Source organism: Ambystoma mexicanum, chromosome 3p, assembly GCF_040938575.1.
Source record: "Ambystoma mexicanum isolate Mex_15411 chromosome 3p, UKY_AmexF1_1, whole genome shotgun sequence".
Taxonomy (NCBI): domain Eukaryota; kingdom Metazoa; phylum Chordata; class Amphibia; order Caudata; family Ambystomatidae; genus Ambystoma; species Ambystoma mexicanum.
The window spans coordinates 688,293,109-688,313,705 of NC_090925.1; the positions used below are offsets into that span (position 1 = coordinate 688,293,109).

General features: G+C 50.1%; 1 protein-coding gene across 2 annotated transcripts in view; it reads left to right on the plus strand.

Annotated features, from left to right (window-relative positions):
• Positions 1-20,597, plus strand: part of UNC5A (unc-5 netrin receptor A) — a 1,152,281-nt gene that overhangs the window by 138,878 nt on the left and 992,806 nt on the right. The gene's annotated exons all lie outside the window — the stretch shown is intronic.

The following is a 20,597-nucleotide window of genomic DNA, read 5'->3' on the forward strand; positions in this document are numbered from 1 at the left end:
TGCCCCCCCGTGTCTTTCTTTCCTCCCCTTGCCTTTCTCCCCTCCCACTTTGTCTTTCTTTCCTCTTGTATTCTTGTCCCGCCTTCTGTCTTTCTTTCCTCGCTCGTGTTCCCTTCTCTCTTTACTCCCTCGCCTTCTCCCTCCCTTCTCTCACCCCTGTTCTTCCTATTGCCACTCCATTTCCTCTCCATTCTCTCCACCCTCGCAGCCCCCTTTGGCCGCCGTGTCATTCTATCCCCCACGCCCCTCCCTTGGCCTCCTTCTAGCCTCTCCCTTGCCTCAGACTGCCCGAGGCTCGGATCACATTCTGGGCAAACATCGTTTTTGTCTGTTTTCTTTTTTAAACGAGGATAAATGTACTTAAAAACAATGATACGAGCGGCCGCGTGGAGTTGTTAATTTGTCAGACGCAGCGGCTGCTTGTGATTCCGAATACATTAACATTTTCACATGAAACGCTTCCAATTTCTAGTGATTAAGAAGTATTTGTTTTAAAGCATTTTAATGATTTGCATCGGTACTGGCAGAGAGAGCCCCCGGGGCTCCAAGAGACTAGGCAGAGAGCTGGGAACATCTGGGCGCACTCTGCTGGGCTGGAGTTCATGGTGCAAACGGGCAGGGGGCAAACGGCTGCCATTCGGAGGAATTGGCGTTTATCCTGCCCTCTAACCCCCCACCTCCTGGCCCCCCTCCGCCGTTACATCAGAAGGTCACAGAGAAAGAAGCAGTAGGTGAAGACCCTGTCGCTGCAGGTTTATGGGCGATGCACGTGGCTGCCTGCAGCTGCGCCTGGACTGGCCTGTGCGTCGGGCTGAGTCTTGACTGCTATGAATGGACTGTGCTGTGCGTCGGGCTGAGTCTTGACTGCTATGCCTGGACTGGGCTGTGCCTCAGGCTGAGCCTTGACTGCTGTGCCTGTACTGGCCTCTGCGTCCGGTTGAGTCTTGACTGCTGCGCCTGGACTGGGCTGTGCGTCCGGTTGAGTCTTGACTGATGCGCCTGGACTGGCCTTTGCGACCGGTTGAGTTTTGACTGCTGTGGCTGAGTCTCGGATGTGCGCCCAGTTGTGTCTTGACTGCTGTGCCTGGACTGTGCGTCGGGTTGAGTCTTGACTGCTGTGCCTGGACTTGGCTATTCGTCGGGCTGAGTCTTGACTGCTAGGCCTGGATTGGGCACTAAGATGGGTGGAGTCTTGACAGCTGTGCCACCACTGGGCTGTAGGTGGTGTGAAATCTTGACAGATGGGCCTGACCTGGGCTCTGAGATTGGTGGAGTCTTAATAGATGGGCCTGGACTGGGCTGTAGATTGGGTCTTGACAGCTCTGCCAGGGCTATTAGATGTGTGAAGTATTGACAGTCGTGACTCGACTGGACTCTGAGATGGCTGAAGTATTGGCAGCTCTGTCTGGACTGGCCTGTGAGTTGGGTGGAGTCTTGGCAGCTGTGCCTGTACTGGGCTGGAAGAGGGTTGGAGAGTTGACAGCTTGGCCTCGAATGGGTTGTGAAATGGGTAGAGTATTAGCAGCTGTGCCTGGCCTGTGAAATGGGTGGAGTATTAGCAGCTGTGCCTGGCCTGTGAAATGGGTGGAGTATTAGCAGCTGTGCCTGGCCTGTGAAATGGGTGGAGTATTAGCAGCTGTGCCTGGCTGGAGAAATGGGTGAAATATTAGTACCTATTGGCCAGTGAGCAATCTCGCTTTCGAGCAAAATATGGCAGAGACTGCCCTTTTGGATCTCTAGGCTAACATCGCTGGCATCATTGAACAAGGAAACACTGCATTACTTCTGCTGCTTGATCTCTCCTCGGCACTTGATCTTTTAGTTCATGATCTTCTGGCCGAGAGGCTGAGAACAACTGGCAGATGTTCCCCACTTGCAACAAAGTGGTTTAAATCATTTTTGGGTCCAAGGATGGCTGCAGTGGCAAAGAGAAATTTCTCTTCCCTCAAAACTTTTCCAACTTGTGGCGTCTCGCAGGGATCATGTTTGTCCCCGTTGCTGTTTAATATCTTCTCAAAATTGTTATGCGACATGATTCAAAAACTGGTTATCCAGTTTACTAACTACGCCGACGACACCCAGTTAGTATTTGAACTGTCACGCCCTTATGAAAAAGATGTGCAAAGAGTTAATGAAGTGTTTAGCGCCATCCAAAAATGGATGGCGACTAACTCTCGCTCACTCAATGAAGCAAAGACCGAACTCCTGTTATTGGGCATTCCTCAGAAGATAGAAAAATGTAACAAACATTACAAAAAATTCAAAATGTATAATAGTTATATTGAAGTATCGGATCATGTTAAAACTTTGGGAATCATTGTGGATTTGCACCTCTCTTTTAAGAGACATGTGTCCTATTTAAAATCAACATGTATTTTCTACTCAAATCTGATATGGCAAATTCGACCATACCTAACTGACCAAAACCTAGCTCTGATTGCGTGAGCCATAATAAACTCAAAACTAGACTATTGTAATAGTCTCCTGATGGGCACGTCTAAGAGTAACATCACGAAAATGCAAACTATACAAAATGGAGCGGTCAGGGCAGTTTTTGACTGAGTCGACGTGAACAAATTTCAGCAGCCAGGAGAAAACTTCATTGGCTGCCAGTCCAAGAAAGGATTAAATTTAAGTGCACCGTCATAGTCTTCAAATGCCCAGTCCACACTGCACCCAACTACCTCGTCAGAAAAATAACGAAGGCACCTTTCAGAAGAGACCTTCATTCAAATGATAAGTATGACTTATATCAACCACAAAAAAACTGAAAAGAGTCGGTGGTACAAACTTTGCCTGCTGGGCACCAATGATCTGGAATTATACGCCCCCTTTGGTTAAAAATAGTATGTCTCTGTCTTTAAGAAACAACTTAAGACACACCTGTTCGACGAGGGAGAAAACTAGAAGCACATGAACTTTGGTGCTCTACATCCCTGCTGTAGTACCAATCTATATGTTTTTCGTTGTTTGTCTCTGTAAGCGTTCTGAGACACATGGGTGAGACTGCACTATACAAAAACCATAATAGATAGCTAGAAAGATAGATAGATAGATAGATAGATAGATAGATAGATAGATAGATAGATAGATAGATAGATAGATAGATAGATAGATAGATAGATAGATAGATAGATAGATTAGCAGCTGTGCCTGGCTGGGCGTGTGTGGGGGGCTATGTCTTGACAGCAGTGTATTGGGTTGGGTTGGACAGCCGCCCAATAATTCGCAATCACCCATATTTTGGGAAAAAGAAACCGCCCATATTTGTTACGGCATCATTTCTTACCATGCCACATGCATATACTTAGGACCACATCCATATCTATAAAAACACCACAGCAAACCTCAAATGCAAATTACAACAGAAATAGAGCCAGATCATAACAGTCAATAAATGGGGCGTGGCCAACACCTTCACACCCCCAGGTCATGGTACCGTTGGGGTGTGAGTGCAGCCAGCAGGCATACCACTCACACAATGAGCTCTCAGCCCCATCCGTGGCAGAGAGGGGGGCATCTTCACAACATCTGAGGACAATAATATCCTTCAATCTTCCCTTGCTAACCTTCACCTCGCCATCTCCAACACTCTTGAAATCCTTGCCCCTGCCATGAGGATCTGCATGAAGCCTGCCTCCAAGTGCAACAGCTAATATGATAAAAGGGACTGTCCAGTCAGTTGTATCAACCATATTTACTTTATTTATATCACAACAGCCAGTTCTAGCAACACTAGGAAATACAACTCACCCTGTAAAGGAAAGCAGAGGACAGATAGTTTCAAAGAAGGAAAAGGGATGCACTCTGGATACTGACAGGAGGCTAGTTGGTATGGTTATAACTGTCTGTTGTGATATAAATGAGTTAGATATTTTGATACAAGCTTCACTGGACAGTCCCTTTTATCATTGGGTAATAATTGTATGTTTGCTGTGTTGCAACTAACCAACGATCCACGACCTTGTGGAGATAAGCCTGCCGTTCTATCCATGTTACTAAAATTAGACAAGGATGTCTTATAATTTGCTTTTGTTTTGAATCTGTTCAGATCCCTTCTGGTGTATTAGAGGTGTGGAGCTGGATGATGGTTTAGAAACCAATATTTATTTTATTTATTTATTTATATTTATACAGCGCGCAGACAGCCCAGGGGCATTGTGGCGCTGTTACTTGCAGGAACATAGTTACAGGGGGTACAGGATTGGTAGCAGTCCTTGGCACATTATTATTGCTACAAACAGATTAGTCATTATAGCTCATGCATCTTTGGTTATTACATTACAGGCAGTTGATTGGCAAACATGGTGCTGCGAGAGACCTTATGTGAAGAGGATGGTTTTCATAGCTTTCTGGAAGGCAATGAGAGAGGGCTCACCTCGGATTGTGGGAGGTAGGGCATTCCAGTGTGATGGTGCAAGATAAGGGAAGCTGGATCCTCCAGCTCTAGCTCTTTTTACTAGTGGCACACAGAGCATGTTGGTATATGGTGACCTGGTTGGCCTTGAGGAGGAGACGGGGTGGATTCTTTGTGACAAGTAGACCGGGGCGGTGAGGTGGATGCACTTGTGGGCCAGTGTCAAAGCTTTGAAGGTGATTCTTTCCTTTATTGACAGCCAATGGGCTAGTTTTCTGGCCTCAGACATGTGTTCTCTTTTCGTGATACCTTGGGCAGCGCGGAGGGCATTATGTTGGAGGTTCCTAGGAAGAGTACACTGCAGTAATCTAGCCTGGAGCCGGTGATTGCTCTGGCTATGTTTGTGCAATTCTCTTTGGAGAGGAAGGGTCTGACCGTGTTGATCAGTTTGGTTCGGTTATCCCATTCCGGTAGTATTCTGGCACTGTGCTGCTGCGATGCGTGACCTCTTGCTGGCAGCACGCAGGCGGAGGAGGCTATTGCGATAACTTGTCTGTCCATGGAGAGGTTAGAATCCAAGTAGACACCAAGAGTTTTGACTGAGTCTGAGACAGGTATTTTAATGGAGTCAATGGTGAAATGACTGAATTGGGAGTCTAGATTTTTTAGTGTGTCGGGGGAGCCTACCAGGAGGAGTTTGGTCTTGTCGGAGTTGAGGCATAGTCCATTGTCTGCCATCCAGGCTTGGATGGTGTTGTAGAGGTTGTTGAGGGTCAGTGAGTCAGTGTCATAGTTGCCAGTGAGGGTGAGGAGGATCTGGGTATTGTCAGCGTAGTTGGTGTCGGAGATACCCATGGCATCGAGGATGAGGAAGAGGGGTCGTGTGAAGATGTTGTAGAGAGTGGGGGAGAGGCAGGAGCCTTGGGGCACACCACTGAGGATGATGGTGGGTGAGGCGGAGGCTAAGTCAGAGAATACTTGCATGGTTCTGTCTTGTAGGAAGGACGTGATCCATGCTGTGGCCTCAGGGGAAAATTTAGCGGTGGCATAGAGGTGGTGGCATAGGACGTCATTGTCTACGAGGTCGAAGGCCGCTGATAGGTCGAGAAGTAGAAGTGCTGGTTTGCCCATGTCTCTGGCGTCATCCATCTGGTTTTTCAAGTCAAGTAGCACGGTTTCAGTCCCGTGTTTGGGGCGGAAGCCAGATTGTCGGAGACCTAAGAGTTTATTCTCTTCAATGAAGTACTGAACCTGCAGATAGGCTGCTTTGTCCAGTATTTTGAGGAGGAATGGGACAGTGGCGATGGGTCTATGGTTGTTAGGGGATGTGGGATCAAGAGATGTTTTTTTAATAGAGGGCGGACCCAGGCTTCCTTGAGGGAGGCGGGGACTTTCCCCGTGGCAAAGGAGGCATTGCCAAAGGATGTCAGGAATGGAGCTAGCTCTTCAGTACAGTCCTTGATGAGGGTAGCCGGGCATGCATCACCTTTACAGTTAGAGGGTTTGATATTCCTCATTATGTGGATGATGTCTTTTTGCTGTATGGGTTTGAAAGAGAAAGGTTGGGGGGGTCGGATGCTGACGGGGGGACAGGGATGTGTGTGTTAAGCATGGCTTGTTTTGTGGCTAATATTTTCTTTTGGAGGAGGTTCAGTTTGGCTTGCATGGCAGTTTGTATTTTGTCGCACCAGACTTTGTCTTTGGTGAAATTCTGGGGGGTGTCTCTAGTTCCCTGAAGATAGCAAAGATTTATTTAGTGCTAGATTGGGCCTCCGAGATTCTGGATTCGAAGGATTTAGCCTTTGCTTGGGTGATTGCGTTTTTGTATTTGGTAGAGAGGGCTTTGAAGATCATCGTATCTTTGTCTGAGGGGGATGTTTATCTTTGTGTGTGTGCAACCTTTATCTAGTTGCGGAGTGTGAGAAGGTCTGGGGTGAACCAGGAGTTGGAGTGGGTGGTGGGTTTGGATTTGCGGGGTTTCAGTGGGGCAATGGAGTTGATGGCTCCTTTGATGGCACTGTCATATGCTGTTGCAAGTATTTCTCGGTCTGTGGAGAAAGGAGGTCTCAAGGCTGGGCCTTGGAGGAAAGGCAGTAGCCTTTCCTTCGTGAGCTGACGGGAGCTTCATGCGAGGCAGGGTGGCAAGGGTTGGGGTGCCAGGGTAGAGGGGCTGGTGGTGGGGATGCTGAAGGTGATTATATGGTGGTCAGACCGCGGGCTGGGCGTGTTACCAGTGATGGTGAGTGGACAGTTGTGCTGTGCAATCCAGTCGAGAGTTCGTCCCTGGGTGTGGGTAGGGCTGAAGATGGTGTTCTTGTAGCCTAGTGCCTTGAGGGCTGAGTCAAGGGATTTAGCTGCTGAGTCCTTGCAGTCAAGGAGGCCTAAGTTGACGTTCCGAAGGAGAACGGCTTTAGAGTTCTTCTTAAGGTTGTCTGAAAGGAGGTGGATGAGAGAGGCTTGAAAGTCACCTATTGGGCCTGGAGGGCGATGGACAATGTGAACAGCAATGGTACAGTGGGGAGAAAGGTTGATTTTGACTTGGAGGTAGTCACTGTTGTTGTGCAGGGATTTCTCTATCTTTCTAATGGAAAGAGAATCTCTGGCAATGATTATATTCACACCCGGACCACTGTTGCCCCAGAAGTTGATTTGTCACAGCAGGGGTGACACATATATGCAGACATGCCATGACCCTGACATGCTTTAGATAAGTATGGTGGCCTGATGACTCCACGACTCACTGGTCACCCTACTCCAGCTTTGGGCTTTGCTTTTCCTTCAGTATTACTTTAGTCAATGGTATTCAATCGAACTGACTGAAGAGTACAACCCCAGAATCCAACTGACAGAGAAACGAAAGCTCAGGACTGGAGTAGGATGATGCCGAGGGCATGGAGTCATCCTCTGGCAACCAAGCGAACCTGCCAGGCCTTCAGAAGGGCATGTTTCATCAGTAAGTGTTCGCTTCCCGTGCATGCACACGCATGCAGGATTGTGTGCATTGCCCCAGCTCGCAGACGATGCTCGCACTCTGGGCTGTAACAGTTGCATACACTTTGCAGCAGGTCTCCTGGGATTGGAAAGCCTCTGGCGTCCACTTGGCTTCTGTCTGCAAAGTTTCAAACACGGAGGCCTGCTTCACACAGATGTGCACTGGAGCAACCCAGGCGGTGCGAGTGAGCATCTCATATCTGCACCCGCTACCTTATTTCTGAGAGCAACTCTGGCGAGGCCTGGGGCGTCCCTAAAAGTCCCCGGGCACAACTTTCCCAGCATCTCTCAGATGCCTCGCGCACAACGTTGTGAATCGCATTTGCACGCCAGCATCTCAGAAATACTCCAAGCATTGCCAGATCGGCACGCGTTTTAGGCTCTGTAAATAAGGTGCAAGGAAGCAGGTGCTCACAGCCATCTCATTAGCTCCAGTGCAAATCTGTGTGACTCGGGCATCACTGATGCTCCCACTATTGGGGGGACAGAGTTGTGACACATGCGTAGGGTGTCTCCCATGGGCTGGGCAAGCTCCGCCCTCTGTTGCTTCAGGCTATTAATGATTGTTTAAGCCCTCTATTCTAGAAGGGCGTTATCCCCTATACCCTGTTGGCGTGTAGACAGGGGCACTTGCGTGGGTTTCTGGCAGACGGTGTCTCGCGGTGTGGGCACAGTGTGTCTTCCCAGGGTTGTGCTCACAGGATGTCTCCCGCCAGAGCGTCGGTGCTCTGTGCCTCTGACAGGTGTCCGCATTGGCTTACTATGCGTTCCACAGTGCTGTGTGCAGAGTGGGCCTCCCTTAGAGTTGTGCACCGTGTCTCTTCAGTGTTGTCTGACAGCACGCTCCTCTCTGGCAGGCATATCTGCGTTGTGTGTTTCCCAGGGCTGCGTGCGAGTTCGTGTTCGTACAGATCACCCAGGGTTGCGTGCCTCGTGCAGTCTCTTGCTCTCTCTCTCTCTCTGGCGCCCCGGTTGCTGTGGGCTCTGGCTGCTGATCCAGGAATTGTACAAGGTATCTGGCACGCGCTGGCCCTGTGGCCCACGAAGTGGCCAGTGCCAGGCTTGCGAGCCCAGTCTCTCTTTGACAGGCTGCGAGAGTCGGGTTGATTAGCAGTAATTAGCCATCACTCAGCCCTTAACCTCCACTCTGCCCGTCGCCAAACTGACAGGAGGACTGGCAGGGCGCTCAGTGCAGTGACAGTGCCCGGCGGCCTTACAAGCTGGATGGGGCAGGTAAATCCATCACTCGTCAGCAGGCAGTTCAACGAGGGCGGGCGCGCGAGCATGCAAAAAAGCACCCACGCCACCTCGCCTTTAAATACCGCAGAAGGCCACTGGGCTACGAGGCGAGCTGGTGCGGGGCAAAGGACCGGCACAGTCAGGACTGCACGTTGCATGTTAACATGGTAGTATGCTGAGGTGGTCCACACAGAAGCCTGTGGCTGGCAGGCAGTGTAGGCGCAAAGGAGCACGGGATCCGTGCTAGTGCACTGCGCATGCGCACCCAGACAGGCCGGGGCCCTGCGTAGAAGTATGACAGGGGAACCGGTAGAAGTAGGGCCGAGGCTGGGGTCAGGCCTGGCTCTAGGAGCCCACCACGGGCCGAGCCCATGAAATCCCTGACTCCCCCAGAAAAAGGAAAACAATTAAACCCGGCCCTCGTGACCCGCCATCAGGGGCGCGTTCATTTTGTTTCATATATGGGTCTTTCTTCCCCCAGCGCGGGCAAAATGAAAAGAAATGGTGCAATGTAAAGCAAAAAAAGGTAATTTGTTTCCATTTTGGCAGCGCAGGTAAAATGGAAAGAAATGCCCATTTATTTGTTTTCATATTTGACCATTTCTTAACCATTCTGCCTGCTCCGCATGGGTAAAACGTAAAGAAATGGCCATATTTGTAAAAAAAATAAATGCAACCCTGATGGCGGCTCGGGTGCCCATACATGAAAAAAATAAATGCGTCCCTGGTGCCGTCTCGGCACCCGAGCGGCCATCAGGGTCGCGTTTATTTTTTTTATTATATGGGCATTTCTTCCCATTTTGACTGCGCAGCGCGGGCAAAATGGAAAGAAATGGTCAAATATAAAAACAGATAAATTAGCATTTCTTTACATTTTACCTGCGCTGGGAAAAAAATGGAAAGTAATGATATTTTTCAGTTTTATTTTTCCACTGTGAATGCACTAGGTGTCTATGGTGGGGCCCCTGGCAGACCCGTGGCATTCGGGGGTGCCAAGCTCGACCACCGCTAGGAACCAGGAATATTCTAAAAAATGTTAAGTGACAAGCCATGCCACTGCAAAGGAGAATGGCGCACCACTTCACTGGAGCATGGCATACATTCCAGGCCCCTGCACAGAAGTATAACCAGGCACGTCGCCAGTACCCTGTACAGAAGACTATGCCAAGCCAGGTGTGAGGAATTCGACCATCCGCACAGAGAGAGTGTGCTCGCCTGGGCTATTAGATTTTTTGCTTATTTAAAAGAATGAATGGTGGACCATTCGCACACATATTTTCCACGCTCACCACACAGCAGAAAAAAAGTCATGTACTCTGGGAGGACACAGCTTACCAGCGCTGCCCTCCCCTGTCATGTATAGCTAACACCTGACAGCTGGGGCTACATCAAAAGCCTCTGGCCGTGGGTATCCTAATTAGAGTTTCAAGGCCCCATGGATTTGCATCTCCATTGTTACACCTTGCTGGTGGTGTTGAATACTGAAAATGTTAATTAGCAGGCCTCAGGGAATGCCTGGGTGCAGGCAGTGACAATGGAGACCAGAGACCAACACCTCTTTGTAATGCAATGTGTCAACGTGGTACTAACAGCCCTCCTTGGTATGAAAGGGCAGTGAACGTCCTGTCTGGAACTAATCCTTTCAGAGCTGGGAAGTATGTGAATTGTAGGAGACGAAAGTCTGCCTGCAACCCCCTACTTCACAGGAGGCCCATGTTATGACCAAGCACTGCATAGGGCTCAATTAACTATGGATACACTTTGATGTGCAGTAGACAGGAAGATGGGTGGGTGGGACTTAGAAGTATATGTTGTCATCCTTCCCCTGTCTGTTGCCAAGTACTCTGATTCTGACCTGAAGCATCACGATTGTTGGTGGGTACCCAGGATTGGTTCATTAAGGTGGGCTTAGCCTGCACCAATCACTGGGGCCCGCTTGGCTTTAAAAGGGGGTGGAGACCCTCAATGATCAGATCATCTGAAGACTTTGCAAGGAGTAAGAAGAAGGACACATTTGGACCCAAGCTGAAGGTAGAGTCTACCTTCCATGTTCCGCCAGTGAAGGAAGGCCAGGAGTTCCAAGAGGGAAGCGAGATCCCTCCCCTAAACCTCTCCCAGGGAACAGAGGGAGATACTGGAATCAAAGGACCCGTCCAGCAGCTCCAGAACCGGTACCCAGCCAGCAAACAGCGTTCCCTGCTAGGTTCTGACAGCAAACTTCATTGGTGGGACGTGCCAGAGAGACTCTGGACAAAGGACAAGGCCGTTGCCTGTTAACACCCTCCTGAGCTTTGGGCCATCCTCCTTGAAAGGACACAAGCCCCGCGAAGAGGCTAAGAGGAGTGTCACACAAGCATCATCCAGCGTCTATCTTTTTAAGGACAATTTTGAGACAGTTGAGTCCTCGAATTGCATCCGGCCACACCGCTGACCGTTGTCACGCCTCAGTCGCCAGAGCAATCTGACGCCTCGACCAGCAATCCAGATTCACCAACCAGCACAGAGACAATGATTCTTGGCCCTTGAGCCGCCGCGCTGGACAGCCTGCAGACGTCCGTCTAGCCTTGCTTGCCGAACTGCCTGCCGCCTGGTACCAGAAGCTGTCTCCAGCCACTAACTCTGTCTCATGGGCTGCGAAGTGCCCTAGGACCGCCTCTATGCTGTCGAAAACCAAGAACTGTTTCAGCACCAGGTACATTGGGGTTCTGCCCCCCTAGACCTTCTCTGAAGGCCCCTGGAGATAGTTATGACCCGTTGCTATACAGTGTGCATCCCTTTCCTTTGTGAAACTGTCTGTCCTCTGTGTGCCTTTACAGTGGGTTTTGTAATTGTAGTGTGCTAGAACTGTCTGTTATAGTAATAATAAAGTAGAGATGTTTATACAAACTTGACTGGACAGGCCCTTTTATCATTTGGTAACAATTGTATTTTCGCTGTATTGCAACTAACCAACAATCCACGAACATGCGGAAATAAGCCTGCCCTTCCATCCACGTTAGCAAAATTGGACAAGGAGGTTTATAATTTGCTTGTATTTCCAATCTGTTCGGATCCTTCTGGTATAATAGAGGTGTGGGATGGATGATGGTGTAGAAACCAATATTCATCCCCGGACCATTGGTGCCCTGGAAGTTGATTAGTCATGGTCAATTCAGACGGAACGTTAAATATTCCCTCTGATTTGTTGTGTACCACAGGTACCTGGGTTTTGGAGAAACCATCACAAAGCTGCTTGTCAGTTTTTGATGTAACTCAACTCTTGTCCGTGGGTGCTTTCTGTGTGTTAGAGTCTCCACCACTGCAGGCATGTAAAGGTGTCTATAGTAAGTGAGTGCGTCTTTTCCTATGGGCAGTGAACCTTCCTGCTCTAATTCTGAGTACTTATGTAAGTTTGGTGAGGCACCTCTCTCTTGCGGTCAGTGCATATCTTTGTATCTTTCTTGAGAGGCCCATCCATTGCGATGTGTTTACTCTGTATGATCCAAGAGTGAATGAGATGCGCCCCTCTTGCTTTCAGTGTGTATTGGTCTAGGGTTAGTGAGGGGTGTCCCTCTTACTGCCAGTGTCCATGTTTCTAGCATCAGGATTGGTGGCTATTTTGCTGTCAATGTGTATGGCCATAGGGTGTGTGAGATGCGCAGCCCTATTGATGTCAGTGTGTATGGTTCTAGAGTGAGTGAGATGCGCCAGACTTGCTGTCAGTGTATATGGTTCTAGGAAGAGTGAGGGGAGTCCCTCTTACTTCAGTGTGCATGGATTTAGAGTGAGTGAGGGGTGTCCCTCTTGCTGTCAGTAAAATGTTTCTAGGGTCAGTATTGGTGTCTCATTTGCTGTCAGTGTGTGTGGCCCTAGAGTGTTTGAGATTGGCCCCTCTTGCTGTCAATGTGCATGGTCCTAAAGTGTGTGAGATGCACCCCTCTTGCTGTCAGTGTGCATGGCCCTAGGGTGTGTGAGATACGCCCCTCTTGCTGTCAGCATGCCCAGTTCTAGAGTGTGTGAGATGCACCCCTCTTGCTGTCAGTGTGCATGGCCTTAGAGTGTGTGAGATGCTCCCCTCTTGCTGTCAGTGTGCATGGTCTTAGAGGGTGTGAGATGCGCCCCTCTTGCTGTCAGTGTGCATGGCCCTAAGGTGTGTGAGATGCGGCCCTCTTGCTGTCAGTGTGCCCAGTTCTAGAGTGAGAGATGTGCCGCTCTTACTGTCAGTGTGCATAGTTCTAGGGTGTGTGAGATGTGCCCCCCGTCCTGTCAGTGTGTATGGTTCTAGAGTGAATGAGATGCGGCCTTCCTGCTGTCAGTGTGCAAGGCCCTAGGGTGTGTGAGATGTGCCGCTCTTCCTGTCAGTGTGCATGGCCCTAGAGTGAGTGAGATGCGCACCTCTTGCTGTCAGTGTGCATTGCCTTGGAGTGTGTGAGATGCGCCCCTCTTGCTGCCAGTGTGCATGGTCTTAGAGTGTGTGAGATGCACCTCTCTTGCTGTCAGTATGTATGGTTCTAGAGTAAATGAGATGCGCCCTTCTTGCTGCCAGTGTGCATGGCCCTAGAGTGTGTGAGATGCGACCCTCTTGCAGTCAGCGTGTATGGCACTAGAGTGTGTGAGATACGCCCCTCTTGCTGTCAGTGTGCCCATTTCTAGAGTGTGTGAGATGTGCCCTGTTAGGAAAGATTCTCTTTACTGCACCTTACCTTCCATCTTTATGGAACCTCCAAACTTTTTGCTTTTTTTTATATCTGACCTGTACTTTTTGCAGGACAGTGAAGCTTTAAGCTTCACTGTACTGACCTTTGCTCATATGTTATGGGGAAACTGATATGTCCTGAAGGCTATCAGTACTGGGAAACAGTGTTTCCCTTAGTCTTGTGACTGTGTTGCAACTTGTGGTTACTTTTGTATCACATGTGCTAACTTTATCATTGCACACAGCAGCTTACACTGCAGTGTAATGGGGTTCATTTTTGTTTTGCCCTAGACTAACACTCAAAGGATTTTTTTGGTTATTCTGAGGTGCTTAAAAGATGGGCTAGTGGCAGCAGTGACTTTCCCTCACTTTTTGGGGAATATCGTGTTAGCTTAACCGCGTTTACCGCGTTTGGCTACTTACTGTGGCTACTGGCCAAATATGGCCGTGCCACGAGGTTTTTCGTCCATTCTTTTTGCATCTTGTCGTTTAGCCTTCTTCCTGTCCTCTGAGGCCAGAAAGATCCTTATAAGGACTTCCAGTGGCCGGGAAAGCAGGAGCTTTTGGCGGACTACTGGAGGGCTTTGTGTGTTTGCAGGCAGGATGTGGGCTGGGTCAGTCTGACCCCAATACACATCCTGATATCTCTGTGTCTGAGTGGTATGCATGAGGGTTCCCGCCAGTGGTCCTGATTGGTCCACTGTGGGGTGTGTGTGGGCTACTTCTGCCATTGGCTAGTGGGAGTTTCAACTCCTACCTGGCTTTTAGGATAAGAAGAGGGCCCCTGCATGCATTTCTGAGAGATCCTGGAAGAACCTGAAGGAGCCAAGAATCCGTCTAGCTGAGAAGACCCGCAAAGAAACGTGTAACTTGTCTGAAGGAGGCCTGGCAACCAACTTCGGCTGCAGTCCTGATGGAGCCCTGTCTGTCTTGTGATCTCCAGTAGGCCTGCGAAGGTGCTACGACCCTAGGAGTGGAGGGACCACCCATTCCCGAAGCCTATTTGGTGCCCAGCACAAAAACCGCCTTCGTAAGTGCCCGGAAATGTTGGCATCCTAGCACCAAGGGGACCCGAGAAAGACCAGAATGTCTGACCGCGGCTACTGAGTCCTGCTGCATCACTGTGCGCGGCGTGCACCTCCGAAACCTGCTTTTCTGACCCACCTCCAGTCCCGAGAAGGTTGATACATCATTTGTTTATGCAATTCTTCACCAAGAGTCCTTGCACCAGCAAAAGATCCTAACCGGGGAATCACTGGAACCTGCAACCCATGAAAATTGAGGACCGCGGAATTCAGCGGGAAAAGCAAGCCAGGACACCTTCCTTTGTTCTGGAAAGTCTTGGGAACATTCAGAGTGAGGGGGGTAAGTTACTGAGCTTTTAACCTACCCCTACACTCCCAATGTAAGTCAATGGACTTATAATATCCTTTATATTAAACATATTGGCTTTGCCAATGCTTGCCTTGGCAAGACTTCTAACTGTTGTGGTAATTTTGGACACTGTCTATCTTCAACCCTGGCTCTAAGAATACATCACTGGACCACAGAGACCCTACCTACATTTTCTTCTGTCTCCTGAGTGCTGTGTGTTTGTATCCTGTACAATAGGGCACAAGGTCCCAGGCAACTTAGGGTTGGACAATATTAGTTAGGGATTATCTCTGTGGACCTTTTTGTGTGTGATACTCACCTATTCATACCTTTGCAGGAGTATTTTGAGTTGTATTATGCAGTTGAACCTGTGACTGTATATATGTATTTTAGTTTGATGGTATTGGTTGAAAAGTCTACCTGCTTGTATTCATTTTTTTATAGTGTATTTGGCCATAATTAAATAACTGTATGTTTATACATCCTGTCTAAGTGTAATTTGTGACTCCCATTCTGTGACCTCGTTGTGGACCCTTTACACTCTCACCTCTCTGAAGATCTTAGCCTAGACCGCATGTCACTGCTACCTTAAACTGGTTTGGCTACAGCTTTACAGAGTTGTCCCTGTCATAATATAGGTTGGCCTTCTATACATCTGTCCACCTGGCCAGAGTATAGGAAATCAGTCTTAACAGGCCCCTCTTGCTGACAGTATACGTGTTTCCGGGGTCAGTATTGGTGCCTCCTTTGCTGTCAGTGTGTATGGCCCTAGGGTGTGTGAGATGCTTCCACTTGCTGTCAGTGTGCATGGCCCTGCAGTGTGTGAGATGCACCCCTCTTGCTGTCAGTATAAATGTTTCTAGGGTCAGTATTGGTGCCTCCTTTGCTGTCAGTGTATATGGCCCTAGATTGTGTGAGATGCGCCTCTCTTGCTGTCAGCGTGCATGGCCCTAGAGTTTGTGAGATGCACTAATCTTGCTGTCAGCGTGCCCAGTTCTAGAGTGTGTGAGATGCACCCCTCTTACTGTCAGTGTGCATGGCCTTAGAGTGTGTGAGATGCTCCCCTCTTGCTGTCAGTGTGCATGGTCTTAGAGGGTGTGAGATGCGCCCCTCTTGCTGTCAGTGTGCATGGCCCTAAGGTGTGTGAGATGCGGCCCTCTTGCTGTCAGTGTGCCCAGTTCTAGAGTGAGAGATGTGCCGCTCTTACTGTCAGTGTGCATGGCCCTAGGGTGTATGAGATGCGCCCCTCTTGCAGTCAGTGTGCATGACCTTAGAGTGTGTGAGATGCGCCCCTTTGCTGTCAGTGTGCATGGCCCTAGGGTGTGTGAGATGCGCCCCTCTTGCAGTCAGTGTATATGGTTCTGGAATAAATTAGATGCACCTTTCTTGCTGTCAGAGTGCATGGCCCTAGAGTGTGTGAGAGGCACCCGTCTTGCTGTCAGCGTGCATTACCCTGCAGTGTGTGAGATGTGCCCCTCTTGCTGTCAATATAAATGTTTCTAGGATCAGTAGTGGTGCCTCCTTTGCTGTCAGTGTCTATGGCCCTACAGTGTTTGAGATGCGCCCCTCTTGCTCTCAGCGTGCATGGCCCTAGAGTGTGTGAGATGCGCTCATCTTGCTGTCAGCGTGCCCAGTTCTAGAGTGTGTACGATGCGCCACTATCGCTGTCAGTGCGCATCCCCTTAGAGTGTGTGAGATGCGCACCTCTTGCTGTCAGTGTGCATGGCCCTAGGGTGTGTGAGATGCGCCCTTCTTGCTGTCAGCGTGCATGGCCCTAGGGTGTGTGAGATGCGCCCTTCTTGCTGTCAGCGTGCATGGCCCTAGGGTGTGTGAGATGCTCCCTCTTGCTGCCAGTGTGCATGGCCGTGCAGTGTGTGAGATGAGCTACTCTTGCTGTCAGCGTGCCCAGTTCTAGAGTGTGTGAGATGCGCCCCTCTTGCTGTCAGTGTGCATGGCCCTAGGGTGTATGAGATGCGCCCCTCTTGCAGTCAGTGTGCATGACCTTAGAGTGTGTGAGATGCGCCCCTTTGCTCTCAGTGTGCATGGTCCTAGAGTGTGTGAGAGGCACCCCTCTTGCTGTCAGCATACATGTTTCCAGGGTCAGTATTGGTGCCTCCTTTGCTGTCAGTGTGTATGGTCCTAGAGTGTTTGAGATGCGCCCCTCTTGCTGTCAGGGTGCATGGCCCTAGAGTGTGTGCGATGCGCTCATCTTGCTGTCAGCGTGCCCAGTTCTAGAGTGTGTGCGATGCGCCACTATCGCTGTCAGTGCTCATGCCCTTGGAGTGTGTGAGATGCGCACCTCTTGCTGTCAGTGTGTATGGTTCTGGAATAAATGAGATGCGCCCTTCTTGCTGTCAGTGTGCATGGCCCTAGGGTGTGTGAGATGCGCCGCTCTTGCTGTCAGTGTGCATGGCCCTAGAGTGAGTGAGATGCGCCCTCCTTGCTGTCAGTGTGCATGGCCATAGTGTGTGAGATGCGCCCCTCTTGCAGCCAGCGTGCATGGCCCTAGAGTGTGTGAGATGCGCCCCTCTTGCAGCCAGCGTGCATGGCCCTAGAGTGTGTGAGATGCGCCCCTCTTGCTGTCAGCATACATGTTTCCAGGGTTAGTATTGGTTCCTTCTTTGCTGTCAGTGTGTATGGTCCTAGAGTGTGTGAGATGCTCCCTCTTGCTTTCAGTGTGCATGGCCCTACAGTGTGTGAAATGCGCCCCTCTTGCTGTCAGTATAAATGTTTCTAGGGTCAGTATTGGTACCTCGTTTGCTGTCAGTGTGTATGGCCCTAGAGTGTGTGAGATGCGCCCCTCTTGCAGTCAGCGTGCATGGCCATAGAGTGTGTGAGATGCGCCCCTCTTGCTGTCAGCGTGCATGGCCCTGCAGTGTGTGAGATGCGCCCCTCTTGCTGTCAATATAAATGTTTCTAGGATCAGTAGTGGTGCTTCCTTTGCTGTCAGTGTCTACGGCCCTACATTGTGTGAGATGCGCCCCTCTTGCTGTCAGCGTGCATGGCCCTACAGTGTGTGAGATGCGCCCCTCTTGCTGTCAGCGTGCATGGCCCTAGAGTGTGTGAGATGCGCTCCTCGTGCCTTCAGCGTGCCCAGTTCTAGAGTGTGTGCGATGCGCCACTCTCGCTGTCAGTGTGCATGGCCTTAGAGTGTGTGAGATGCGCCCCTCTTGCTGTCAGTGTGTATGGTTCTGGAATAAATGAGATGCGCCCTTCTTGCTGTCAGTGTGCATGGCCCTAGGGTGTGTGAGATGCGCCGCTCTTGCTGTCAGCGTGCATAGTTCTGGTGTGTGTGAGATGCGCCCCCCTTACTGTCAGTGTGTATGGTTCTAGAGTGAATGAGATGCGCCCCTCTTGCTGTCAGTGTGCATAGTGCTCGGGTGGATGTCGGGTGACCCTCTTGCTGTCAGGGTTTATGGTTCTATGGTCACTAATTGCGGCTCTTTCGCTGTCAGTGGGTCAGTAACAGGCTACTCTTTTCCAATCAGTGTTACTCAGTAATTAGCGGGAGACTTGCTCCGCCCCCGTGCTCTCTGCTTTCGCCGGGGACTGGCCTGTCGCACGTTGTCCAGAGTTCTCTGCCAGCCCGTCTGCCTCTGGTTGGATCACCGCATCGCGTGTCTTGCTGTCAGAAAGCGTCAACTCTGCGGCTTCTTGCCGCTCCTACCCCAGCAGGTGACATCCCCGAGAGGTATGAGGCCTGGGCAGGCTGTCATCTGAAAGCAGTTCACTTCAGTGACTACTCTTCTAAACACAGCAGGACAGACTGCGGTGTGGGGCGGGGTCTGCGCTCGCCCTCTGGGAACCTTCTCTCTCATACCCCAGCCAGGGGAATGAGAAAAAGCAGCTGCCCACGGGCCACCGCTCATCCCAAATTCTCCCTGCTCCCCTCCCCACTCACGGTGCTGTGAACTTCCGGCTAACGCCATCTTGCCACTTGCTCTGCTGGCGCTCAGCTCACAGGGGCACCTCCAGGCTCTCTCGGCAGGGCAGTGAAGGCTTCCCAAGGGGCGACGGCAGTTTCACTCTTCAGTAGTTGCCGACCCTGGAAGATCGCACACAGGTCCCTCGCCCTTTTGTCGTGGTTTCTTGTGATTATGATTATTACAAATACATCCAATTCGTTTGTTTTAATGAGTTTGGTTTGCACCCTGGTCGTTTGGGGGCCTGATTGTAAGTTTGGCGGTTGCTCCACGGCCCATCTTTAAAGTAGCGCAGCCAGTCCACGATCCCTCCCCCCATCCCCCAGCTTTAGGCAGGGCCCCGCAGAAGCTGCTGCACGCACGATTTCACCCTACTTGCTTCTAGGTGAGCCTCGACGAGTTGACTGTGAAAAATTAACTTCCGGGGCACGAATAGCGGTTTCCAAACCATCAATCAGCCCAACACCCAACACCTCTAGTATGCCAGAAGGTATCCAAACAGATTGTCCAATTTGGGTAACTGGTCATGGATCGTTAGTTGCAACACATCAAAAAATACTATTATTACCCAGTGATAAAAGGAACTGTCCAGTCAGGGTTGTATACACATATCTACTTTATTATTCTCACGACAGTTCTCACACAATATAAAATACACCCAGCCCTGTAAAGGAATGCAGAAGCCAGACAGTTTCAAGAAGAACAAGGCATGTACTCTGGATACTGACCGGAGGGTAGTTGGTAAATTAATTAATCGCAGTAGTTCAAGGATACTTGGTTTCAACACAAAGGGAGCAATGTGTCGTAAAATGTCACTTCGGAGAAGGGCCAGGGGGATAGCACTACAATGTACCTTGTGCTTGTAGAAGTTCTTGGTGCTCAACAGGGTCAAGTCGGTTTCAGGGTGCTTTGCAGCTCCTGTGACAGACTTCAAGACAGGAGATAGCTGCGGGTATCAGGTGGCAGGCAGTTTGGCGAGCGAGGCTGGACGGATGGCTGCAGGCTGGCCTACACAGTGGCTCAGGGTCAGGAATCGTCTCAGTGCTGTTTGGCTGGTCTGAAGCATTGGTCGAGGTGTCTTGGACGACGTTACCGACTGCGTCATGAAAACAGTCAGCGGTGCAGTCGTTTGCATCCCGACTGGCTCGAAAATGTCCTTTAATGCAGATGCTGGTTGATGCTTGTCAATACACTCCTCCTAGCTTCTTCACTGGACTTGTGCTTTAAGGCGGCCTGCCCAAAGCTGAGGAGAGTGTTGCAGGCAACTGTCTTGTCCTTGGTTTGGTTCAGAGGCTCTATGGCACTTCACACCAAGGAAGTTTGCTTGCAGAGCCTAGCAGGGCACACTTTGTGGTGGTTGGGTACCAGTTCCAGACCTGCTGGAAGGGTCCTCTGGATTCAGTATCTCCCTCCTTTACCTGGGGGATGTTTAGGGGATGGATCTTGCTTCTCTATTTGGAAATCCTGTCCTTCCTTCACGGACAGAAGCTGTAAGGCAGACTGTATCTTCAACAAGGGTCCAAATGTTACTCTCTGCAAAATCTTCAGATGATCTGCCCAAAAGAGGGGCTCAGCCCTCTTTTACAGGCAAATGGGCCACAGTGATTGGTGTAGGATAAGCCAACCTTAATGAACCAATCCTGGGTCCTCACCAACAATCTTCTGTAGGCAGGAGGTCAACAGAAAACTTAAAGGGGTGAAAACAAGTAATACTCAGTCCCACCCATCTTCCTCTCTGCTTTGGATCAAAGGTTCTCTCTAGTTAATGGAGCTCTCTGTGGTTTCTGATTAAAGCGGCAGGTCTATCTTGAAGCTGCAGCGATAATAGACTTTCTGTCTTCTGCAAACCACATTTTCATACTTTCTGAATGAGGTCCTCCTGTGGGGGTTGCCTACTGTAAACACATAGGGCCTCATTACGAGTTTGGAGGTAGCCATGCCGTCAATTACCGGCATGGCTACCTCCAAACTTGGGTCCCGCAAAAGGAGACTTGCGGGGCTATTCTGACCTTGGAGGGCCCGGTAATTCGCTTTCGCG